This window comes from Schistocerca gregaria, unplaced genomic scaffold (genome assembly GCF_023897955.1).
Source record: "Schistocerca gregaria isolate iqSchGreg1 unplaced genomic scaffold, iqSchGreg1.2 ptg000544l, whole genome shotgun sequence".
NCBI classification, from domain to species: Eukaryota; Metazoa; Arthropoda; class Insecta; order Orthoptera; family Acrididae; genus Schistocerca; species Schistocerca gregaria.
In genome coordinates this window covers 1,329,546-1,348,828 of record NW_026061940.1, presented here as the reverse complement: position 1 = coordinate 1,348,828, position 19,283 = coordinate 1,329,546, and positions in this window count along the sequence as shown.

The following is a 19,283-nucleotide window of genomic DNA, read 5'->3' as shown; positions in this document are numbered from 1 at the left end:
TTTAAGTAGTTCTAAGTTCTAGGGGACTGATGACCATAGATGTTAAGTCCCATAGTGCTCAGAGCCACTTGAACCATTTGAACCATACATGACTACACTCCATACAAATACTTTCAGAAACGACTTCCTGACACTGAAATCTATACTCGATGGTAACAAATTTTTCTTCTTCAGAAACGCTTTCCCTGCCATTTCCAGTCTATATTCTATATCCTCTGTACTTCGACCATCATCAGTTATTTTGCACCCCAGTAGCGGTACGGAGTAGTCATCGTCGGTGTTGTTCACGAGCCAAGCAATGATGCACATGTGGTCACCTGCTGATTTTGTGATTTTGGCTTAGGGCATGCGGCACCCGTACTCTTGATGTTTGAGCCATTCCCATTACACTTAAATTCGTACGGTGGTGAAATAATTGCAGTTTACCACATTTACCAGCTCTCGAGTACACTCGCGTGGATCATTGTGGGTTCATGAGTGTGAACGACTTCCATCAAACAGCGAAATCATTAACGTCAAAACGATCCTCCTTAACAAGAGAAAACCACTTCCTTAGAGTTCTCTGTCCAATAGTATTATCCCCACACACGGTGCAAATGTTTCTGGGTGCCTCCGTTGCTGTAGCCCCTCGAATGAACTGAGACCGTGAAAAATGTCGGAAATGTTCCGATTTCTCCTGTTTGTACTCCATTTTGTAGCGTCGACAGCTCCACTCACTATCTTCAGACACAATATTTCAACATGTAAACTCAAATAGCAACAGTAAACTAAAAATAAAAACTGACAATCGTTAAATAAACCCATAGCAACCTGAATACCAGCTGACAAAAAAAAAAAAAAAAAAAAGAAAAAGCTGTGAACTTCTGCACCAGCCTAATAGATACATAATTTCAAGTGAACCTAGGATTTCAGACTTAAATTTTTTGTTTTAGAGCGATTGTATCAGGACGCTAATTATGGGCAAAGTATGGTCACAAAATTTCGATATAATATTTACAGATGACTTTGACATAACACAAATCAATATTTTGCACATTTTGCGCCATTTTCTGGAGCATCTATGTTCCACTACATCCGCATTATGTACAAACCAGTAGAATTTCTGAGATTTATAGTAGTGTTGCAAAACAATACCTATGATGTATAAGAAAACACAATTAGTTACTTCAGACATTTTTTGAGTACACCCTGTGGTCCATAGCATTCTACTTAAAGCTCCTAAAGCATCTCGCTAACACTAGGCAGATATGAGACATCGACGTGACAATTCTAAACACTGCGTATGACTTTAGTATGACAGATGTATCCCATCAGCAACGAAAGATTTAACTTTTTCTCTGTTACCCTCATTTATTTAAAGAAGTTAAATCGTTTTTCGCAAAACTAGGCCTCACGCTGGTCTATTTGCTTCCTCATTTGGTCATATCCTACTCTTTGTTTCGAACAATTTATAGAGAATCATATTTTCGTTACACTGAAAAATTTGACCAATGAAATACACAGACAGCATTTCGCTCTAGGCAGAAGCACGCCAAAAAGAGAAACTTAAGTGTAGCCTGTATAGAAACAATAGCTGTTGTACGTTCTCGCTTCCCACCCCCGGGTTCCCGGGTTCGATTCCCGGCGGGGTTAGGGACTTTCTCTGCCTCGTGATGGCTGGCTGTTGTATGCTGTCCTTAGGTTAGTTAGGTTGAAGTAGTTCTAAGTTCTAGAGGACTGATGACCATAGATGTTAAGTCCCATAGTGCTTAGAGCCATTTTTTGAATAACTGTTGTAGAATTAAGGAACATGTTTTATGTGGAAGAACTGCGATGTTTTTGGAAAATGAATATCTCTTCTATAAAAGTCAACATTGACTTATCAGGATGGCAACGTGAGAAGGCAGTATTGAATACTGAAAAGAATTGTCAGCACCATTGCTCTTTGCAACGTATGTGAGCCGTGACTGGCTGGATGGGTGCCTTGCTTCTTTTTTTTTTTTTAATCATTTGTTGTAGCCCAGTGGTTACCGCAATAACGTTGCTCTCTTCTCTCCGTGAGCCGCAGCAGTGTGTATCGATACTAGTACTGCTGTACTATGTCTGGTGTGGCGGATATGTTTTCCGGGTGTGCTGTGTGTGACAGTCGGTCCGTTGGGTCAGAGCAACGAGGAAGTCTCTGTGGCGCGTGGTCAGACCGGAGCCGCTGGCGGCGTGCACGTGCGGTTGGAGTTGTGAGGCGCTTCTTGCGAGGGTTACGAAGTTCGTCAGCCACCGAAACTGGACACTAAAGTTGAGTGCTCACTTACCCTACTATCAAGCCTCAACTGCTATCACATCTCTTGGTTTGATCCTGGTTGTCACTTTCTGAGAGATCCACGCGAGCAACAACGTGTGTGGGTTCAAGTCGATTAGAATTGCGGCCGTCTTCCTGTGTGGTGTTAAACTTCATTAATGAAGGAATGACTTAAATTAAGTGAACCAGAGGTATCTCCTGTGTTGTGGCCGTTGACGTTCCAGTGACCTAAAGTGGTTGTTGACGTAGTTTCTGGCAGTGTATTTTCCACATCGTGTTGGTATTGTACAGCACAGCGTGTAGTGTGACAGCTGAGGTGTTGGTAGTTTTGGGCGTTTATTCTCATTTGGCTTGATTGGCCACCAGTATCCGGAACGCTGTGCGATTGACATCTTGTTGTCGTTTTGCTGTTCAGGTGCAGTAGAACTGATGTTGTTGGTTGGTTCCTCGGCTGGCTTTTTGTTGGGTTGCCTTTTGATTAAGAAGTTGTCGGTCTGGCTGCCTGTTTCACCTAAAAGTGCGTTAGTTACTTCCCCAGGTTGGAACCTTCTGAGCGCCGCTCCTTGTGTTTTACAGAGTGATTTCCTTTTTAGTCTTAAGTACTGTGTGTGGCCTTCAGCGGAGTTTTTGCTTATTGAAATTTCAAGGCTTTTCTTCTTAGGCCTTAAGGCGTAAAAAAGTTTCTTGACTGGTATGTGGCCTTCAGCCGAGTTTCAGCCTTTCAAAATTAAAATTGCAAATTCCTTGTGCCTAGACATTAAGCCGTAAATTGGTTTCAAGTAGGTATGTGGCCTTCAGCCGAGTTTTCAGCCTTTTCAAATCAAGAGTTGAAAATTTTGTCTAGGATTTAAGCCGGAAGAAATATTTTGTAGTTTTTATGTGGCCTTCAGCCGAATTTTTCAGTTAAAGCCCAGACAAAGAAATTTCCAATTTTTAATTTTAAGACGTGAGATTATTTGGGTTTCGTATGTGGCCTTCAGCCGAGAGTTATGTGAAGCATTTTAGGATAAAGACTTTATCCTATTTTAGTTGAAATTCAGAATCTCTTCCTTTAGGCCTTAAGTCGTAACATTGTTTTCTCCATGATGTGTGTTTTAATCTCTATTAAATTAAAAATTCAAAATCCTTGTCTTGCCCTTAAGTCATAAGATTGTTATTTTTTAATATGAGGCCTGCAGCAGAGTTTTACACGAAGTATTTTGAGATCAGGCCTTCAGCCTTTTCAAATTGAAAGCTCTTCTTCCCAGGCAAAATCCGTAAAATTGTTTTGTTGATATGCGGCCTTCAACCGAGTTTTCAGCCAATTTAAATTAAACTTTGAAAATCTTTGTCTCGGCCTTAAGCCGGGACACTATTCTTGATTAACGTGAGGCCTTCAGCCGCGTTATATGGGATAAAATTAAAGCTAAGGCTTTCAACCTATTTATATTGAAGATAAAAGAAATTCTGAAGAAGTGAAACCGCCAGAAGAACTCCTGTACCTTGCTTAGGCCTTGTGCCTTGGATTTTCGATGTGGCCTTCAGCTGATCTAAATTAAATCAAAGGAGGTCTTTCGTTAAAACCTTGAGAGTTTTGATTCTTGCTTGTCTGATTGTGTGTTTTAAGAAATAAATTTTGTATGTTGGTGTGCAACTGACAGTAACATATTTTGACCTCTTTCCACAAATATAACCGCATCCGCTCCGTCCTGCTAGCCCAGGGATTTCACTGGTAGCAGAGCGTGGTTACGTTTGTGTTCTTGCCATTCCAGTTACTGTTAGTTTCAATTTTATTTCTGTTCTGTGACACCACATTGTTTTGGGTGTTGATTGTTTCAGGTGTATTGTAATGGCGGTCAGTCAGAGTCCGTTGATCGGCCTGCTCAGAAACATCTTGTTTACGAGTTGTAAATAAGGCGCCAAGCTACTGAGGGCAGTGATCCGGATTTAGTGGCCCGTTTAGGTGCTGCCGTTTTTCAGCCGGTTGACGTCACGCCGGCGGTGTTGGGTGAGACAGGAGCGGCCACTGAATTTTTGTTGAAGGCTGTTAGGGGCCTTGTGGACACTATTTGCGTTTTGGAAGGCACTCAACCTAGTGCCAGTCTATTGGATACGGTGTAGGCCCAGTTAATGTATTTAACAAATCGGAAAGCGGATTTGGGCATGTTAGCTTTGGAAGATCACCATTAAAAATTAGCCGCCGAATTGGTCTCTTTGGTTAGTGCATTGCAGTTTAATCTTACGTGTTTAGAGTTGGTGAGAGGAGGATTGAGTAGCGGGACTTGCTGTGTTCGGGAGAGGGCGAGAGCCTGCCCGGGATGGTACTGTTACGTCCTTGGTGAAGTTAGACGCAATGTTTGCCAAGTTGCCTAATCCTCTCGTGATATTACTGAATTAGTCGTGGAGCGGCTTGAACAGGTCGAAAAATTATTACGGTTGTCGGTTCGTCTTGAACTTTATGCTTCTCCCTTTCGTGGTTCCACACCAAGTAATTTTGTCACTGCCGTACCTGTTAGCTAGAAGTGAGTTGCAGAACCTCCTCTTCCGAGCCATGGCTGAAGTGTTCTCCTTACAGCAGTTCAGGGAGCTCGTCATTAGGCAGAGATTGACCACAGGAGTTCGAAAACCGCTTGAATGTCGTTACATTTGGGAGTTGCAGCGGGATAAAGAGCAGTTACATCAGTATGTGGTCAGAGTTCAGACGGCGTCCTTGGCTTTGTTAATCGATTTGCCTGAACAACAGCCGCTGTCTATTGTTCTTAGGGGAATGCGCGTTGCGGATAAGTAGCACTATGTCTTCCGTAATCAGCCTTCAGCTTGGGAAGAACTCCGTGCCGCGGTTGTAGCGATATGGGCGTTGCCGCTTGGATACGATGTATGTCACGAAGTTAAGGGGCAGGCCACCGGCGCTGGCATGGGAAATTCCGAAGTGTCTGCATCCGCTGAAGCAGTAGAACTGGAACCCCGGTGTTGTTTCAGGTGCGGCAGCACGGCTCACTTGGAGCTCTCTCGGATTCAGCCTCGCGCTCTCAGAGCCAATAAATGACGCCGGACTGGGCAGCTATCTCGTGATCGAGCCTTTAGACGCTGGCGTACCCGTGTTGTCGCTCCCTCTTCACCGCCCTCGCCTTACGTTTGTTCTCGAGTAGGTGGCGAACCGATCTGTGCTCTTTCCGATTCTGGTAGCTCATTTTCATTATTGTGCTTCGAGTGGTTTTTGGAAGTTGGTCATTTTACGAAACTTCGGTCGGTGCTTTCTCCGGTGCAGAGATGTCGGGTGGCCAATGACCAGGTGTTGCCTCTGCATGATTGGGTCCGAGGGAGTATATCGATGGGGGATTTTTCCTGGCCATTGTCATTAGCCTCGGTCAAGGAGCTGCCGGTCGATCTAATTTTGGGATGTGATTTCAGTAAATACTGGGTTATTCTTGGATTATTCTGGGCACACCTTTTTCTTTAAGTTAGGTCCTGTGGAGAAGTTTCTACATCTACATCCATACTCCGCAAGCCACCTTATGTTTCGTTTTATAAGTGCGCTAAACGTATTGTGCATCGAAATGCAGATGCATTGGCCGTTCAGGATGTGGCTAATGAGTTTGATCTTACCCATCTCTCGCCGCATCACGCTTCTCAATTACGGGATTTGTTACAGAGTTTTCCTGAGCTTCTTAGTGATAACGTGAGTGTCACTAATGTTCTTAATTACCATATCCTTCTATCCGACGATAGTCCTGTCAGGCAGCCCCCACGTCGCCTCTCACCTCCTAAGGTGAAGATACTGAAGGCGAGAATATCACAAATGCTCCAACAAGGAGTTATTACGCCTTCTACATCTACTTATGCTTCCCCCATATGCCATGTTCCCAAGGATCAGGAGCACTATTTCAGACCTGTGGTTAACTACCGGGTGCTTGAACACTAAGGTTGTCTTCGAATGTGCCTCTGCCTCTGATCTACATTACTTTTACCTGGTTTGCCGGTACTAATTGGTTTACTGTTCTTGGTTTGAACCAAGCCTGTTATCAGATTCCATTAGCTGAAGAATGTAAACATGTTACCGCATTTTGTACTGATTGGAATCTGTTTGACAGAGTTCCTTTTGGTTTGGCAACTCGTTTGCTGGATAATATCATTAGGGACTTGAAATTAGTGTTTGCCTATAATTATTTGGACGATTTAGTCATCTATAGCCGTTCGTTTCAGGACCATTTGGATCATATCCAGAAAGTTCTTTCGAGGTTTCAGGGAGCCGGGCTGACTGTTAAACCCAGTAAGATGACATTAGAAACGCAGCAGGTGTTCTTCTTAGGTCACCTAGTGTCAGGTCAGAGTATTCGCATCGAACAAGAGCGAACTAAGACCATACGGGCGTTGCCTCCGCCTACTGATAAACGCGGAATTTGCTAGGTTCATAGGCATGTTGAACTATTTTATCGTTTTGTCCCTAATTTTGCTTAGTTGGCCGCGACCTCAAACGAACAGTGCCGGAAGAGAGTGCGTTTTGAATAAGGACCTGTCCAGGAGCCCGCGTTTGAGTATATTAAGGCAGCTGTAGCCAATCCTCCATTTCTAGGAGTACCATACTTTAATAAAAGGCTTATTGTCCAAAATGACACATCTAATGCTGGTATTTGAGCTGTTCGAAGGTCAGACGCAGCCATTAGCTTACGCGTCTCGTCGGTTCACTGGCGCCGAACTTAAGTACTCCATCTACGAGTGCGAGGCGTTGGCCGTTTTGTTTGCATTGGAGAAGTACCACTTCTGCCTTGAGCATCGGGAATTTCAGTTAGAAGCCGACAATCAGGCTTTGAGCTGGGTGCTGGCTAGGCCGCGTAAAACTGGCCGTAGTGCCAGATGAGAGGTACGCATTTAATTTGAAGTTAAACACGTGAGAGACACTGAAAATATCCTTGCGGATGTCCTCAGCCGGTAGTTCGCCGAATCTACACCTAGTGAGGGAACCCGGGAGACAGATGGAGGCAGGATTGGGAGAAATTCCTCTTCAGTTTGATGTCGTTTAGCGTCGGGATCAGGACCCTATTTGGCTGGAGAACTGTCGCATGAGTATATTATTAACAGTTGCATTCTGCGTAAAAGGGTCGGGCATGCGAAGCAGTTAAAGAAGTTTGCCAGTAGCTCTGGTGCGCCCGGTTTTTCGGTACTTTCATGATTCGTTGGTGGGTAGCCACTTATAAGTTCCTAAGACTCTGAAAAAAGTCAAAGCCTCTTGGCCCTCCATGGAGCGAAATGTCAGAGAGATGGTATAGCAATATCGGCTGTATAATGTAGTCAAACCCAAGAATGCTCTTCAACAGGGTTTGCTGAGCTCTGAGCGCGAGTCCTGTCCTACGCACAAGCTCTATATCGATTATCTAGGACCCTTTCTTCGTACTAAGAAAGGTCATCGATACGTGTTAGTTATTATTGATGCGTTCTCCGGATTCACTTGGCTCCTTCCGAGCCGTAACGTCACTGCTACCACCACTATTTCTCATTTAACTAAAGTTTTCATTGTTTTTGGCCCCCCTAAGAAAATTGTTAGCGATAATGCGCCGGCCTTCCTTTCGGCTCCTTTCAAGGCGTCCTATTTTCAGAACGGTGTCAAGCATATCACGACTGCGTCGTATTATCCGCAGGCATGCTTTACGGAGAGGGTTAACCGAAATCGTAAATCCGCTTTGATTTCAGAAAACGCCTACCAAGTGGGACTCTAGTCTTCCTTGGCTTAGTTTTGCTTTTAATACCGCCAATCATGAAGCCTTGGGAGCTACTCCCGCCTCTTTGATCCTTTCCTATCCTGTTAATTCCCCTTTTTCGAACTTGTGGGGAATTCAAGATCTAGTTCCTCAAGTCATCAATGAAAACTGGAACCGTCCCAGACGTAATATACTCAGGGTCCATAATAATCAAGGTGAGCGTTACAATCGTAATCGGCGAACCTTTAGAGGGAGGCCAGGAGATCAGGTCTATGTCCGTAGTTTCCCCAGTAGGCAGGTGCGTGTCGGAAATATGAGTAAATTTACTCCTCATTTTCTGGGGCCTAGCACCAATTTGAGCATTTTAGGCCCATTGAATCTGCTGGTTAAGGATAACCATTCCGGTAACCAGTACTGGGTTCACCTTAGCCAGGTTAAATCCAGTTAGTTAGTCTGATGGTTAAGTAGCCACCCCCCCCCCCCCTTCCGGCATCGTGTTTGTTTGAGGGCGGGAGGTTGAGCCGTGGCTGGCTCGTGTTATGCTTCCCATTAAATCTTGGTTTTGGTTGATATTCTGTGATTAGTCTCTCGCGGTTATGCTGTTATCCTCTCTCTCCGTGAGTCGCAGCAGCAGCGCGTATCGATATTAGTACCCTTGTACTATCTATGGCGTCGCGCTTATAGTTTTCCGACTGCAGCGCGTGCGGGTAATGCTCCGGTCCTTTTGCCTCAGAAAGTCTACAAGGAAGAGCTATGTGGTCTACTTAGTTCTGGTGCATACCGGAAGATTAACAAAGATCCTACTATCAAGGTGACAGTATGGACTGCTTCCTTGCTGAACGCTTCATCACTACCAAAGGAAGTCAAAAGAAGTACCACCGAGATATTATGGTCTTCCTAAAGTTCACAAAATGTATAAGTATGAGAGTGTAGAGGTCTATGAGACCTATAACGAGCGCTATTGGTTCACCGACGTATTTTTCTGCCAAACACTTGACTTCCTAATTAAAACAATTGGTAGGAAAATGGAGTCACCACATTCGTAATTCTATGGATTTTATTCAGAGACTTAACACGTCAAAACTAACTAGCACATCATTATTATTTAGCCTGACGTTGCTGTCATTATGCATCGGTACCTTTAAAGGACTCTTTCTCTTATCAGCCAACATCTTGATAAGAACATTACGGCCTTATTTGAACATGTGCTTTTATCATCTTATTTCCAGTTTAATGGTGAATTTTATGAGAAGATTGGATAGTTAATAAAAATTTGCTGGTTTCCAGCCGCGTCGGGTGGTTAAAATCCCACGGGCTTTCGACTGAGCTCTCCCCGGTCATTGTCAAGTGGTAAGACAGACTGCTGTGTCGCCGTGGCCGCGTCGTTATACAGCCGCACTGCTGGATGTGACGTCACTGGTGCTCTCTTCCACGCCATATATGATCATGTTTTCATACCGCGTCCATCGCGCCCGTTTTAACATCGCGATAGCCGGGTCCCAGGCTGTGCTGAGCTGCAAACATCCGTCCTTGTTGATGGTGTTTTCAGCGTTTTTTATTTCAATAGCTTCTTTTATGACGCTATCGCAAAATCCCTCCGCTTTCATAACGACAGATGTTTCGTCGAATAGAATTCGGTGTCCATTTTCTAAGGCGTGTTCTTCCACGGCTGATTTTTCTGGATAGCGTAGGTGTAAGCACCTCTCGTGTTCCTTTCCGACGTTGCTCTACCATGCGTACTGTTTGGCCGACGTAGTAACAGCCACACTGACATGGTATCTTGTACACTCCAGGCGTTCTTAGCCCTAGGTAGTCCATCACAGGCCTTATGAGCTGACGAATTTTTGCTGGGGGCCTGAACACCGATGAAATGTTATATCTCGTCAGGAGTCGGCTAATCTTTCCCGACACTGTACCACAGAAAGGCTAAAACACAAGTTTCTTGCTTTCTTCTTCGGTGGTGTTCTCTTCTCTGTTGGTGTGTTTCTTGCGTGTCACGCCAGATGTAGCCTGGACACCTGTCCGTGGCTGTACCCGTTTTCCCGGAAGACGTTTCGGAGGTGGCTCAGTTCTAGTGGCAGACTTGCTGCGCCTGGGACGACTTTAGCACGATGGACGAGGGTATTCAGAACGCCACGTTTTTGTGCCGGATAGTGGTGGCTGAGAGCGTGCAGATACTGATCTGTGTGTGTGTGTATGTGTGTGTGTGTGTGTGTGTGTGTGTGTGTGTGTGTGTGTCGGTTTTCTGTAGACACTGTGGCTGAGGTGCCCCTTGGTTTTCCGTCGAATGAGGACGTCAAGCAAGGGCAATGTACCCTCTGTCTCGACTTCCATCTTACACTTGATGTGGCCGTGAATGCTGATTACGTGTTCCAAAATTCACGACCATGGGGCTACATGATGAAAGTGTCATCAACGTAACGCTAAAGGCAACTTGGTTTAGCTGGAGCCGTGTCCAAGGCGAAGTCTTCAAATTTTGAAATAAAAAGTTTGGCTATGGATAGAGCCAGAGTGCTTCCCATAGCCACGCCGTCCAACTGGTCGAAATACTGGCCGCCATGTAGGAAGTACGACTATGTCACTGTGTGCTTAAACAGTCCCACAATTGTGCTATCAGATAATTGTGAGAGGAGATCTATACAGTCTTTGACCGGAACACGTGTAAACAGGGAGACCACACCAAAACTAACCATCATATCTCCTTGACTAAGACACAGTTGTTCAATTCTGTTGAGAAAGTCGACGGTGTTCTTGATGTGATGCACACAACGACCCACATGCGGTGCAAGGAGGCTGGTCAGGTGTTCTGACAGTCTATAAGTGGGTGACCCAATGGTGTTCACAATGGGACGAAGAGGAGAATCCGGTTGTGGATTTCTGGTAGTCCATAAAGCGTAGGTGGTCTCGGCGCCTGAGGGAGCAGAGTCTTAATAACGCCCTCTTCCAGCATTGACTGTTTTAGAAGCTCTGATGTCTTCCTCATTATTCTTGACGTCGGGTCCCGTGGCAGTTAACGCTATATATCCTCTTCAAGCATTAACTGAATTTTGGCATCGTAGTCAGCTTTATTTAGAATGACGGATGCATTGCCCTTGTCGACTGGCAGAACCACGATGAGTGCGTCGTTGCGGAGTTCGTGAAGACTATTCCGTTTAGCCCTAGTCAAGTTAGACCTCGGTGGTTTAGATTTTGAAATGATGCCACACGTTTCGCGATGAATTTCGTCAGCATTCTCACAAGGCATCTTACGGATTGCTTGTTCAACCCCACTTATATCATCATAGACAGGGATGCTCTGAGGCGCTGGTGCGAAGTTAAGACCTTTCTTAAGCGCCGAAATGGCACCAGCATCGACCTCTTTCTCCGTCATATTGATGACAGTTCCTTCTGTTGATTTCCGTTCTGCACCGTGTTGTTGTTAAGATATCCGCGCGAACTACCCTTTCTGTTTCTCTGTGGCCTTCTTTTGCTGTGGTGGCAGCGTCGACCCACTCAAAATCTAATTGTGAGAGTACCTCTGTCAACTGCAGATGTATAGCCAGCAGTTCGCGACCTTTTAAATCCAGCTGCCTCCTAGTGAAGTATATCGTTTCCCGCAACAGGGCAGAGCTGGCTGAACGGTAGATTCACCTGGCTGCCGAGGTAAATCGTGGAATCGCGTTCTCATCTCAACAGCGTAGCAGGAAGGCTACAGAGCTTAACAGGTTAGCCTTCTTCCCAAGCAGGTTCCCTAGGCGCCACGTCCCCCCCCCCCCCCCCCCCCCCGTAGAGGTACGCCATGTATGAATGCGTGGTTTCGTAACGATATGAATTAATAAGATTTTCTCGGGCTTCCAGCCGCGTCAGGTGGTTATAATCCAACGAACTTTCGACCGAGCTCTCCTCGGCCACATCAAGTTTACGATGGAAGTCGAGACAGATGATGCACTGCCCTTGCTTGACGTACTCGTTCGACGGAAAACCAACGGGCACCTCAGCCACAGTGCCCGCAGGAAACCTACACACACAGATCGGTAACTCAGCCACCACCATCCGGCACAAAAAGTGGCCTTCTGAATACCCTCGTTCATTGTGCTAAAGTCGTCCCAGACGCAGCAAGTCTGCCACTAGAACTGAGCCACCTCCGAAACGTCTTCCGGGAAAACGGGTACAGCCACGGACAGGTATCATAGGCTATATATGGCGCGACACGCAAAAAACAAACTAAGAGAGAAGAGAACACCACCGAAGAAGAAAACAAGAAACTTGTGTTTTAGCCTTTCTGTGGTACAGTGTCGGGAAAGATTAGCAGGCTACTGAAGCGATATAACATTTCATCGGTGTTCAGGTACCCAGCAAAAGTTTGTCAGCTCATGAGGCCTGTGAAGGACGATCTAGAGCTTAGAACGCTTCGAGTGTACAAGATACCATGTCAGTGTGGCTGTTACTACGTCAGCCAAACAGTACGCATGGTAGAGCAACGTCGGGAAGGAACACGAGAGGTGCTTACACCTACGCTATCCAGAAAATTCAGCCGTGGAAGAACACGCCTTAGAAAGTGGACATCGAATTCTATTCGACGAAACATGTCGATATGAAGGAGGGATTTTGCGATAGCGTCATAAAAGAAGCTATTGAAATAAAAACCGCTGAAAACACCATCAACAAGGACGGAACCCGACTATCGCGATGTTAAAACGGGCGCGACGGACGCGGAATGAAAACATGACTGTATACAGTGTGTTACAAAAAGGGACGGCCAAATTTCAGGAAATATTCCTCACACACAAATAAAGAAAAGATGTTATGTGGAGATGTGCCCGGAAACGCTCAATTTCCATGTTAGAGCTCATTTTAGTTACGTCAGTATGTACCCTACTTCCTCTATTCACCTCCAGTTGGCAAAATAGAAGGAAGGTAATGTTGACTTCGATGTTTGTGTTGACATGCGACTCATTGCTCTACAGTACTAGCATCAAGCACATCAGTACGTAGCATCAACAGGTTAGTGTTCATCACGAACGTCGTTTTGCAGTCAGTGCAATGTTTACAAATGCGGAGTTGGCAGATGCCCATTTGATGTATGGATTAGCACGGGGTAATAACCCTGGCGAGGTATGTTTGTATCGAGACAGTTTTCCAGAACGAAGGTGTCCCGACAGGATGACGTTCGAAGCAATTGATCGGCGTCTTAGGGAGCACGGAACATTCCAGTCTATGACTCGCGACTGGTGAAGACCGAGAACGACGAGGACACCTGCAATGGACGAGACAATGCTTCGTGCAGTTGACAATAACCCTAATGTCAGCGTCAGAGAAGTTGCTGCTGTACAAGGTAACGTTGACCACGTCACTATATTGAGAGTGCTGCGGGAGAACCAGTTGATTCCGTACCATATACAGCGTGTGCAGGCACTATCAGCAGCTGATTGGCCTCTACGGGTACACTTCTGCGAATGGTTCATCCAATAATGTGTCAATCCTCATTTTAGTGCATTTACGGATGAGGCTTCATTCCAACGTGATCAAATTGTAAATTTTCAGAATCAACATGTGTGGGCTGACGAGAATCCGCACGCATTTGTGCAGTCACGTCATCACCACAGATTTTCTGTGAACGTTTGGGCAGGCATTATTTGTCGGTGATGTCTTGATTGGGCCCCATGTTCTTCCACCAACGCTCAATGGAGCACGTAATTATGATTTCATACGGGATAGCCTACCTGTGCTGCTAGAACATGTGCCTTTACAAGTACGACACAACATGTGGTTCATGCACGATGTAGCTCTTATACATTTCAGTCGAAGGGCTCGTATGCTTCTCAACAACAGATTCGGTGACCGATGGACAGGTAGAGGCGGACTAATTCCATGACCTCCACTCTCTACTGACCTCAACCCTCTTGACTTTCATTTATGGGGGCATTTCAAAGCTCTTGTCTACGCAACCCCGGTACCAAATGTAGAGACTCTTTGTGCTCGTATTGTGGACGGATGTGATACAATACACCATCCTCCAGGGCTGCATCAGCGCATCAGGGATTCCATGCGACGGAGGGTGGATGCATGTATCCTCGCTAACGGAGGACATTTTGAACATTTCCTGTAACAAAGTGTTTGAAGTCACGCTGGTACGTTCTGTTGATTTGTGTTTCCATTCCATGATTAATGTGATTTGAAGAGAAGTAATAAAATGAGCTCTAACATGGAGTTAAGCGTTTCCGGACACATGTCCACATAACATCTTTTCTTTATTTGTGTGAGGAATGTTTCCTGAAAGTTTGCCGTACCTTTTTGCAACACCCTGTTTGTCGAGGAAGAGAGCACCAGTGACGTCACAGCTAGCAGTGCGGCTGTATAACGACGCAGCCACGGCGACACAGTAGTCAGTCTTACCACTTGACAATGACCGGGGAGAGCTCGGTCGGAAGCTCGTGCGATTTTAACCGCTGGAAGCCTGAGAACATTTTATTAATTCATATCGCCGAGAAACCATGCATTCATACAAGATCGATGGTGTTGTCATGGGACGCCCCTCTACCCTCTGGTAGCTAATTTATTCATGGAAGACTTCGAGGACAAGGCACTGGACTCAGCAAGTTTTAAACCAACGGTCTTCTGGAGGTACGTGGACGACACATTTGTGGTATCGCCGCACGGGATGAATGAATTACATCGATTTCTTGAGCATTAGAATTCCATCAATTGTAGTATCAAATTTACTATGGAAATATAAAAAGACGTTTACCTCCCATTTTTGGATGTTGTCGCTCGCCGTAAAGTTGATGGCACATTAGGACACGCCGTATACCGGAAACCAACGTATACAAATCTAAATGTTCATGCCAGTAGCTGCCATCACCCTTCACAGACCGTATGTGTTCTTAAGACCTTAGTGCATAGGGAACACTGTATTTCCGATAAAGACAATTTGCAACAAGAGCTCACATACCTTAAGAGCATTTTTAAATCGAATGGATTTTCCCCGCAACAAATTTGTAGAGCATTCAATGTAAAACCTAGGAAGAAGATATTAATTCTTTCAAATCTAGTACTTTTTTGCCGATGTGGGTGTATTCTTGAGAAACTCTGTGTTGTGGTGGTCTTTCACCCCCCCCCCCCCCCCCCCAACGAAGACTGCTGCAGCTATACTCTGTGAAGGACGATTTACAGCTTCGTAAAGCGGGTGTGTATCAGATTTATAGCGGAAATTGTGAGAAATCGTACAGAGATCAAACACGCACCGAGAGATGTGTAGAGCATCGAAGACACAAACGCTTATTACAGCCAGACAAGTCAGCTGTGGCCGAACATTGTCTTGGTACAGGTCATTCCATGAATTACAGTGATGTGAATATTTTAACATCCACGTCTTCCTTTTGGGAATCTGTCTTCAAGGTATAGAGATTAGAGCAGCTAATAATTTAATTAACAGAGATAATGGTTTTAATTTGGACAAAGCATGGAATCCGGCTCTTGGGGTAATTGAACTGCAGAGAAGTCGTCACGGTGTCACCGCCGCCGATCATACATCGATAAGCGAATCAAATGTCTGTACGCCTTCGCCACAGGCGGTGCATGTATAAGCGTATTTCTTTGCCGCCGACCATCTCTGACTCGCATGCGCAGTACCGCCGCGGTGGAGCATCTAAGGCCGCGCTTGGCATCTTGTCGTCAGTCTTATGACTCACTCTGAGGATGGCCGGACGATACGCGGCCGAAATATCAGTGGAGGAAATTTTATTTGCGCGCCTGCGTGCCCAAAATTTAATGGACTGTTCATTACGCCGCGAGAAATTGAAAATGGACAGTGGTTATGAAGTTTTTTAAGTAAGAAACTGAGGAAAAATAGGGAGGAAACGTTTATGAAAAAGCACATCGCCGATACAAAAATGAGCTTGTAATGTCTTCACTTACGTTGTACTACATCCCACAGTATGTCTCGTTTGACCAGCTATCGATGACCCTTAATAATTACATTGTTTCATCGTATAATGCGGTCAATAATTAAGTTTTGCATGTTAACCATACGGCAAAGCACTCTTCTCTTTGCGTGCTGTCATTTGCCAAAATCTTGTTTCCATATCTCAAACCGTTTGAGATGTGAGGAATGTTGAGAATGTCTCATTCTGGCTTTTTCGCTGGCTCGGACGGTTGCAGATGAGTGCGCTACATCAGGTTAATTTTTCCGTCATTGGTGACTGAGACTTCCACCAAAGTCTAAAGAAAAATTCATTATCTCAGCTGAATTTTATACGCGGCAACATATTATGTAATGTGTACCAAACGCAAAATCTTAGCAACCCCTATTTTCTATTTTAAACTTTTTCATATTTCATGCAGTGTCTTACTTAAATCGAAGTACCATAATAACTGTCACCATTAACGAAATGATGGGCACGTCACACGAAGCTGGCATATAAAGCTATAAGTAGGGAAAAATGATTTTTTTTTTTTTTTTACGGAATAGTATCTGTAAAATCGTTTGAGGAAGAACGCAGGGCGTGTGGCTCGCTTCTGCCATCGCAGTGTGTCGCCAGCCGGCTGGAAGTGACCAGACAAGGTCGGCCCCGCCTAAAGAAACAAATGAACTCGCTCAGTAACTTTTCCCTGCGCATCGGCCACTGTATCCAGCACGGACTCCACCATCTGCCACATCATATTACACGGCTTGCAGGGTATAGGGTAGATGTGGACATTGATTTTCCACAGCTGCCACTATGCTCTGTATGTAAGTAAAGATTTTACAGCGGGTTTGTTGTTCAGAAATCGCATTTGAGTGTTGTTTGTTTGTGGGAAGACTGTGTGACACCTTGTGTACGAAGGGGAAACGTCTACCAGCACGTACCAAAGTCCGAGACTGCAGTTTGTCGTTACGCTGCTCGCGCTGTCACGTGTATACGGTGCCTATCGGTTCGCGAGGGTCACGTAGGCTGTTAATGGCCCTACGAGACTAGCGCCTGAGAGGCTCGACATGCTGTTTGGTTGGCTGTGCAGGAGCACACAGACACACCAGGTCCCCTGTGTCTGGGAACACAGCGAGCTCACTGGTGGCCAGAAGAGCGCCCTCACGGACAGTGCGGCGACGTCCAGCGACAACTGCTGTCGAAGCCCACATCGACGCGACAGCAGACCGAGGCGGCCGACAAGGAACTCCCAACAAGGAGACTGGACATACCAATGTGGCACTATGTCGTCTTTGCAGAGGAGTCCCAGTCCTGTGTACAACATCACATTGGACGTATCCATGCATGCAAGCTCTGAGGAGGACGAACGTTGCCAGACTGCTTTCGTCATCTTCTCATGGGCTCATCATCTGACTTGTTGGTATGGAGTACCACTGGGTAAATAAGATAATCGCGTCTTGTCCACACAGATGGTAATTTCGACTGTACCTATCACATTTATGGCGCCTTAAGGACGGTGGCTATGACCCTTCTTCGAGATGTTCCTGACATTATCTTTCAACACATTACAGCAACATCGCATGTTGCCCTTGCTGTGCTGAACTGTGCCTCACACCGGAGCATATTTACCGAAATTATGGCCAAAATGGCAAAAATGGACGTTTGGTCAACTATTACATGAAAGATTCTCGGTTCACTTGCCTCGTCAAATTTTCAGAAAATTCCACGCTTTCGATGATACCCTCCACCATCGTCGTCAGGGACTAAAACTGACTGTCGTGAACTGGCAAGGTTCCCTCTTTCATACTCATAGGAAGGCATCTGATTTGCTGGATTACGTCACGGTGAAGTGTACAGATGTGTTGCCCCCCTACGTCGATAGATTTTGCTTGCAATCTAGCGCTGCATGCAGCACCATCTATCGCATCAGGCTGTGAACTGCGAGAAGTTAGAAAGTAAACCAACGTGCAATTGAAAAGAACTTTGCGACAGGCCTGGGACAATCACCTGCTGTGATCGGTAACATTAGACAAATTAACGTAGCAGAACCAACCTAGATTACACACACTAACATACACTTCTCAATACGCACATATATAACACAGTACATAGCTATAATTAGTTTGAAGGCCCATTTAAAAATTGCGAGAAAAGTATGGCAAACTAACTACATATGGAACAATCATACACGTGACGAGCAATTCGGTGCCCTAGTAGAAGCAGTCCTGTCATCACGTCACCAGTAAAATCGTTACAGCAAATTAAGGGTATCACACGAATCTACTTTGAAATTTTCAAGTACAAAAGGTTAAGAACTTGTGGTAAGTGGCATGGTACAAACTGAAAGACAGGCACACAAACTAACAAATGCATGCCGAGTCATCCCAGGCACCTCTCTATGGACGGCAGTGGAGTAGTTTAGGGGTATTCACAACTACAGTTAACCTAGTAGTGAAAGGGAGTGCTTTAAAGGTTTGAAACTATCAAAAATAATTTTGGCCAGGATTTCGGTACATGTAATCCACTGTTGGTTGGTTGAATTGTTGGAGGGCACCAAACAGCAAGGTCATCGGTCCCTCACATTAGGGAAGGATGGGGAAGAAAGGTGGCTATGCCCTTTCAGAGGAACCATCCCGGCATTTGCCTGAAGCGATTTGGGGAAATCACGGAAAACCTTAATCAGGATGGCGGAATGGGTTTGAACCGTCGTTCTCCCTAACTAGAGTCCAGTGTGGTAACCACTGCGCCACCATGCTCAGTATATAATCCTCTTTGCGTCGATACAGAGCGTTCCAGACTGTTGCTTTAAACAGACACCAGAAACACTGGCTACGAACTGTGCAGAGACAGCCACAACAGGGGGTGAAACCCGTGTAGGGGCTACACGTAACACGACTTCGGTTCGCTGTCAGGCCACTTGCAGTGCTGCAAGTTTATTAATGTATCATGTCGCTTTCTTATTGGATGATCGTTAGGTTCTGTGTTTGTTTTCGTTCCGTAGTGAACGGAACTTAACAGATGCTCGTTTCAAATCATTGTGCTTCTTATTCCTTATTGTGTGCTTTGCACTCTTTGAGTTACGTTGTAAGTATGTTGCTCATATTCTGATTGAGCTCTGTTGACATCAGTAATACTGGGTCGGGTAAATGATTCCATATTTGGTTGTTGTTCATATAAAACAGAAGTTGGTTTCTTCACATGATGTTCTGAGATTTATGATTTTTGTTACCACTTACGAATCTGTGTGTTCACTACGCGATTTAGACAATTGTTAAGAACGCTGCTTTTATTATACTTTATGTGGTGTCACCGCCAGACACCACACTTGCTAGGTGGTAGCCTTTAAATCGGCCGCGGTCCATTAGTATACGTCGGACACGCGTGTCGCCACTATCAGTGATTGCTTACCGAGCGCCGCCACACGGCAGGTATAGTCTAGAAACTCCC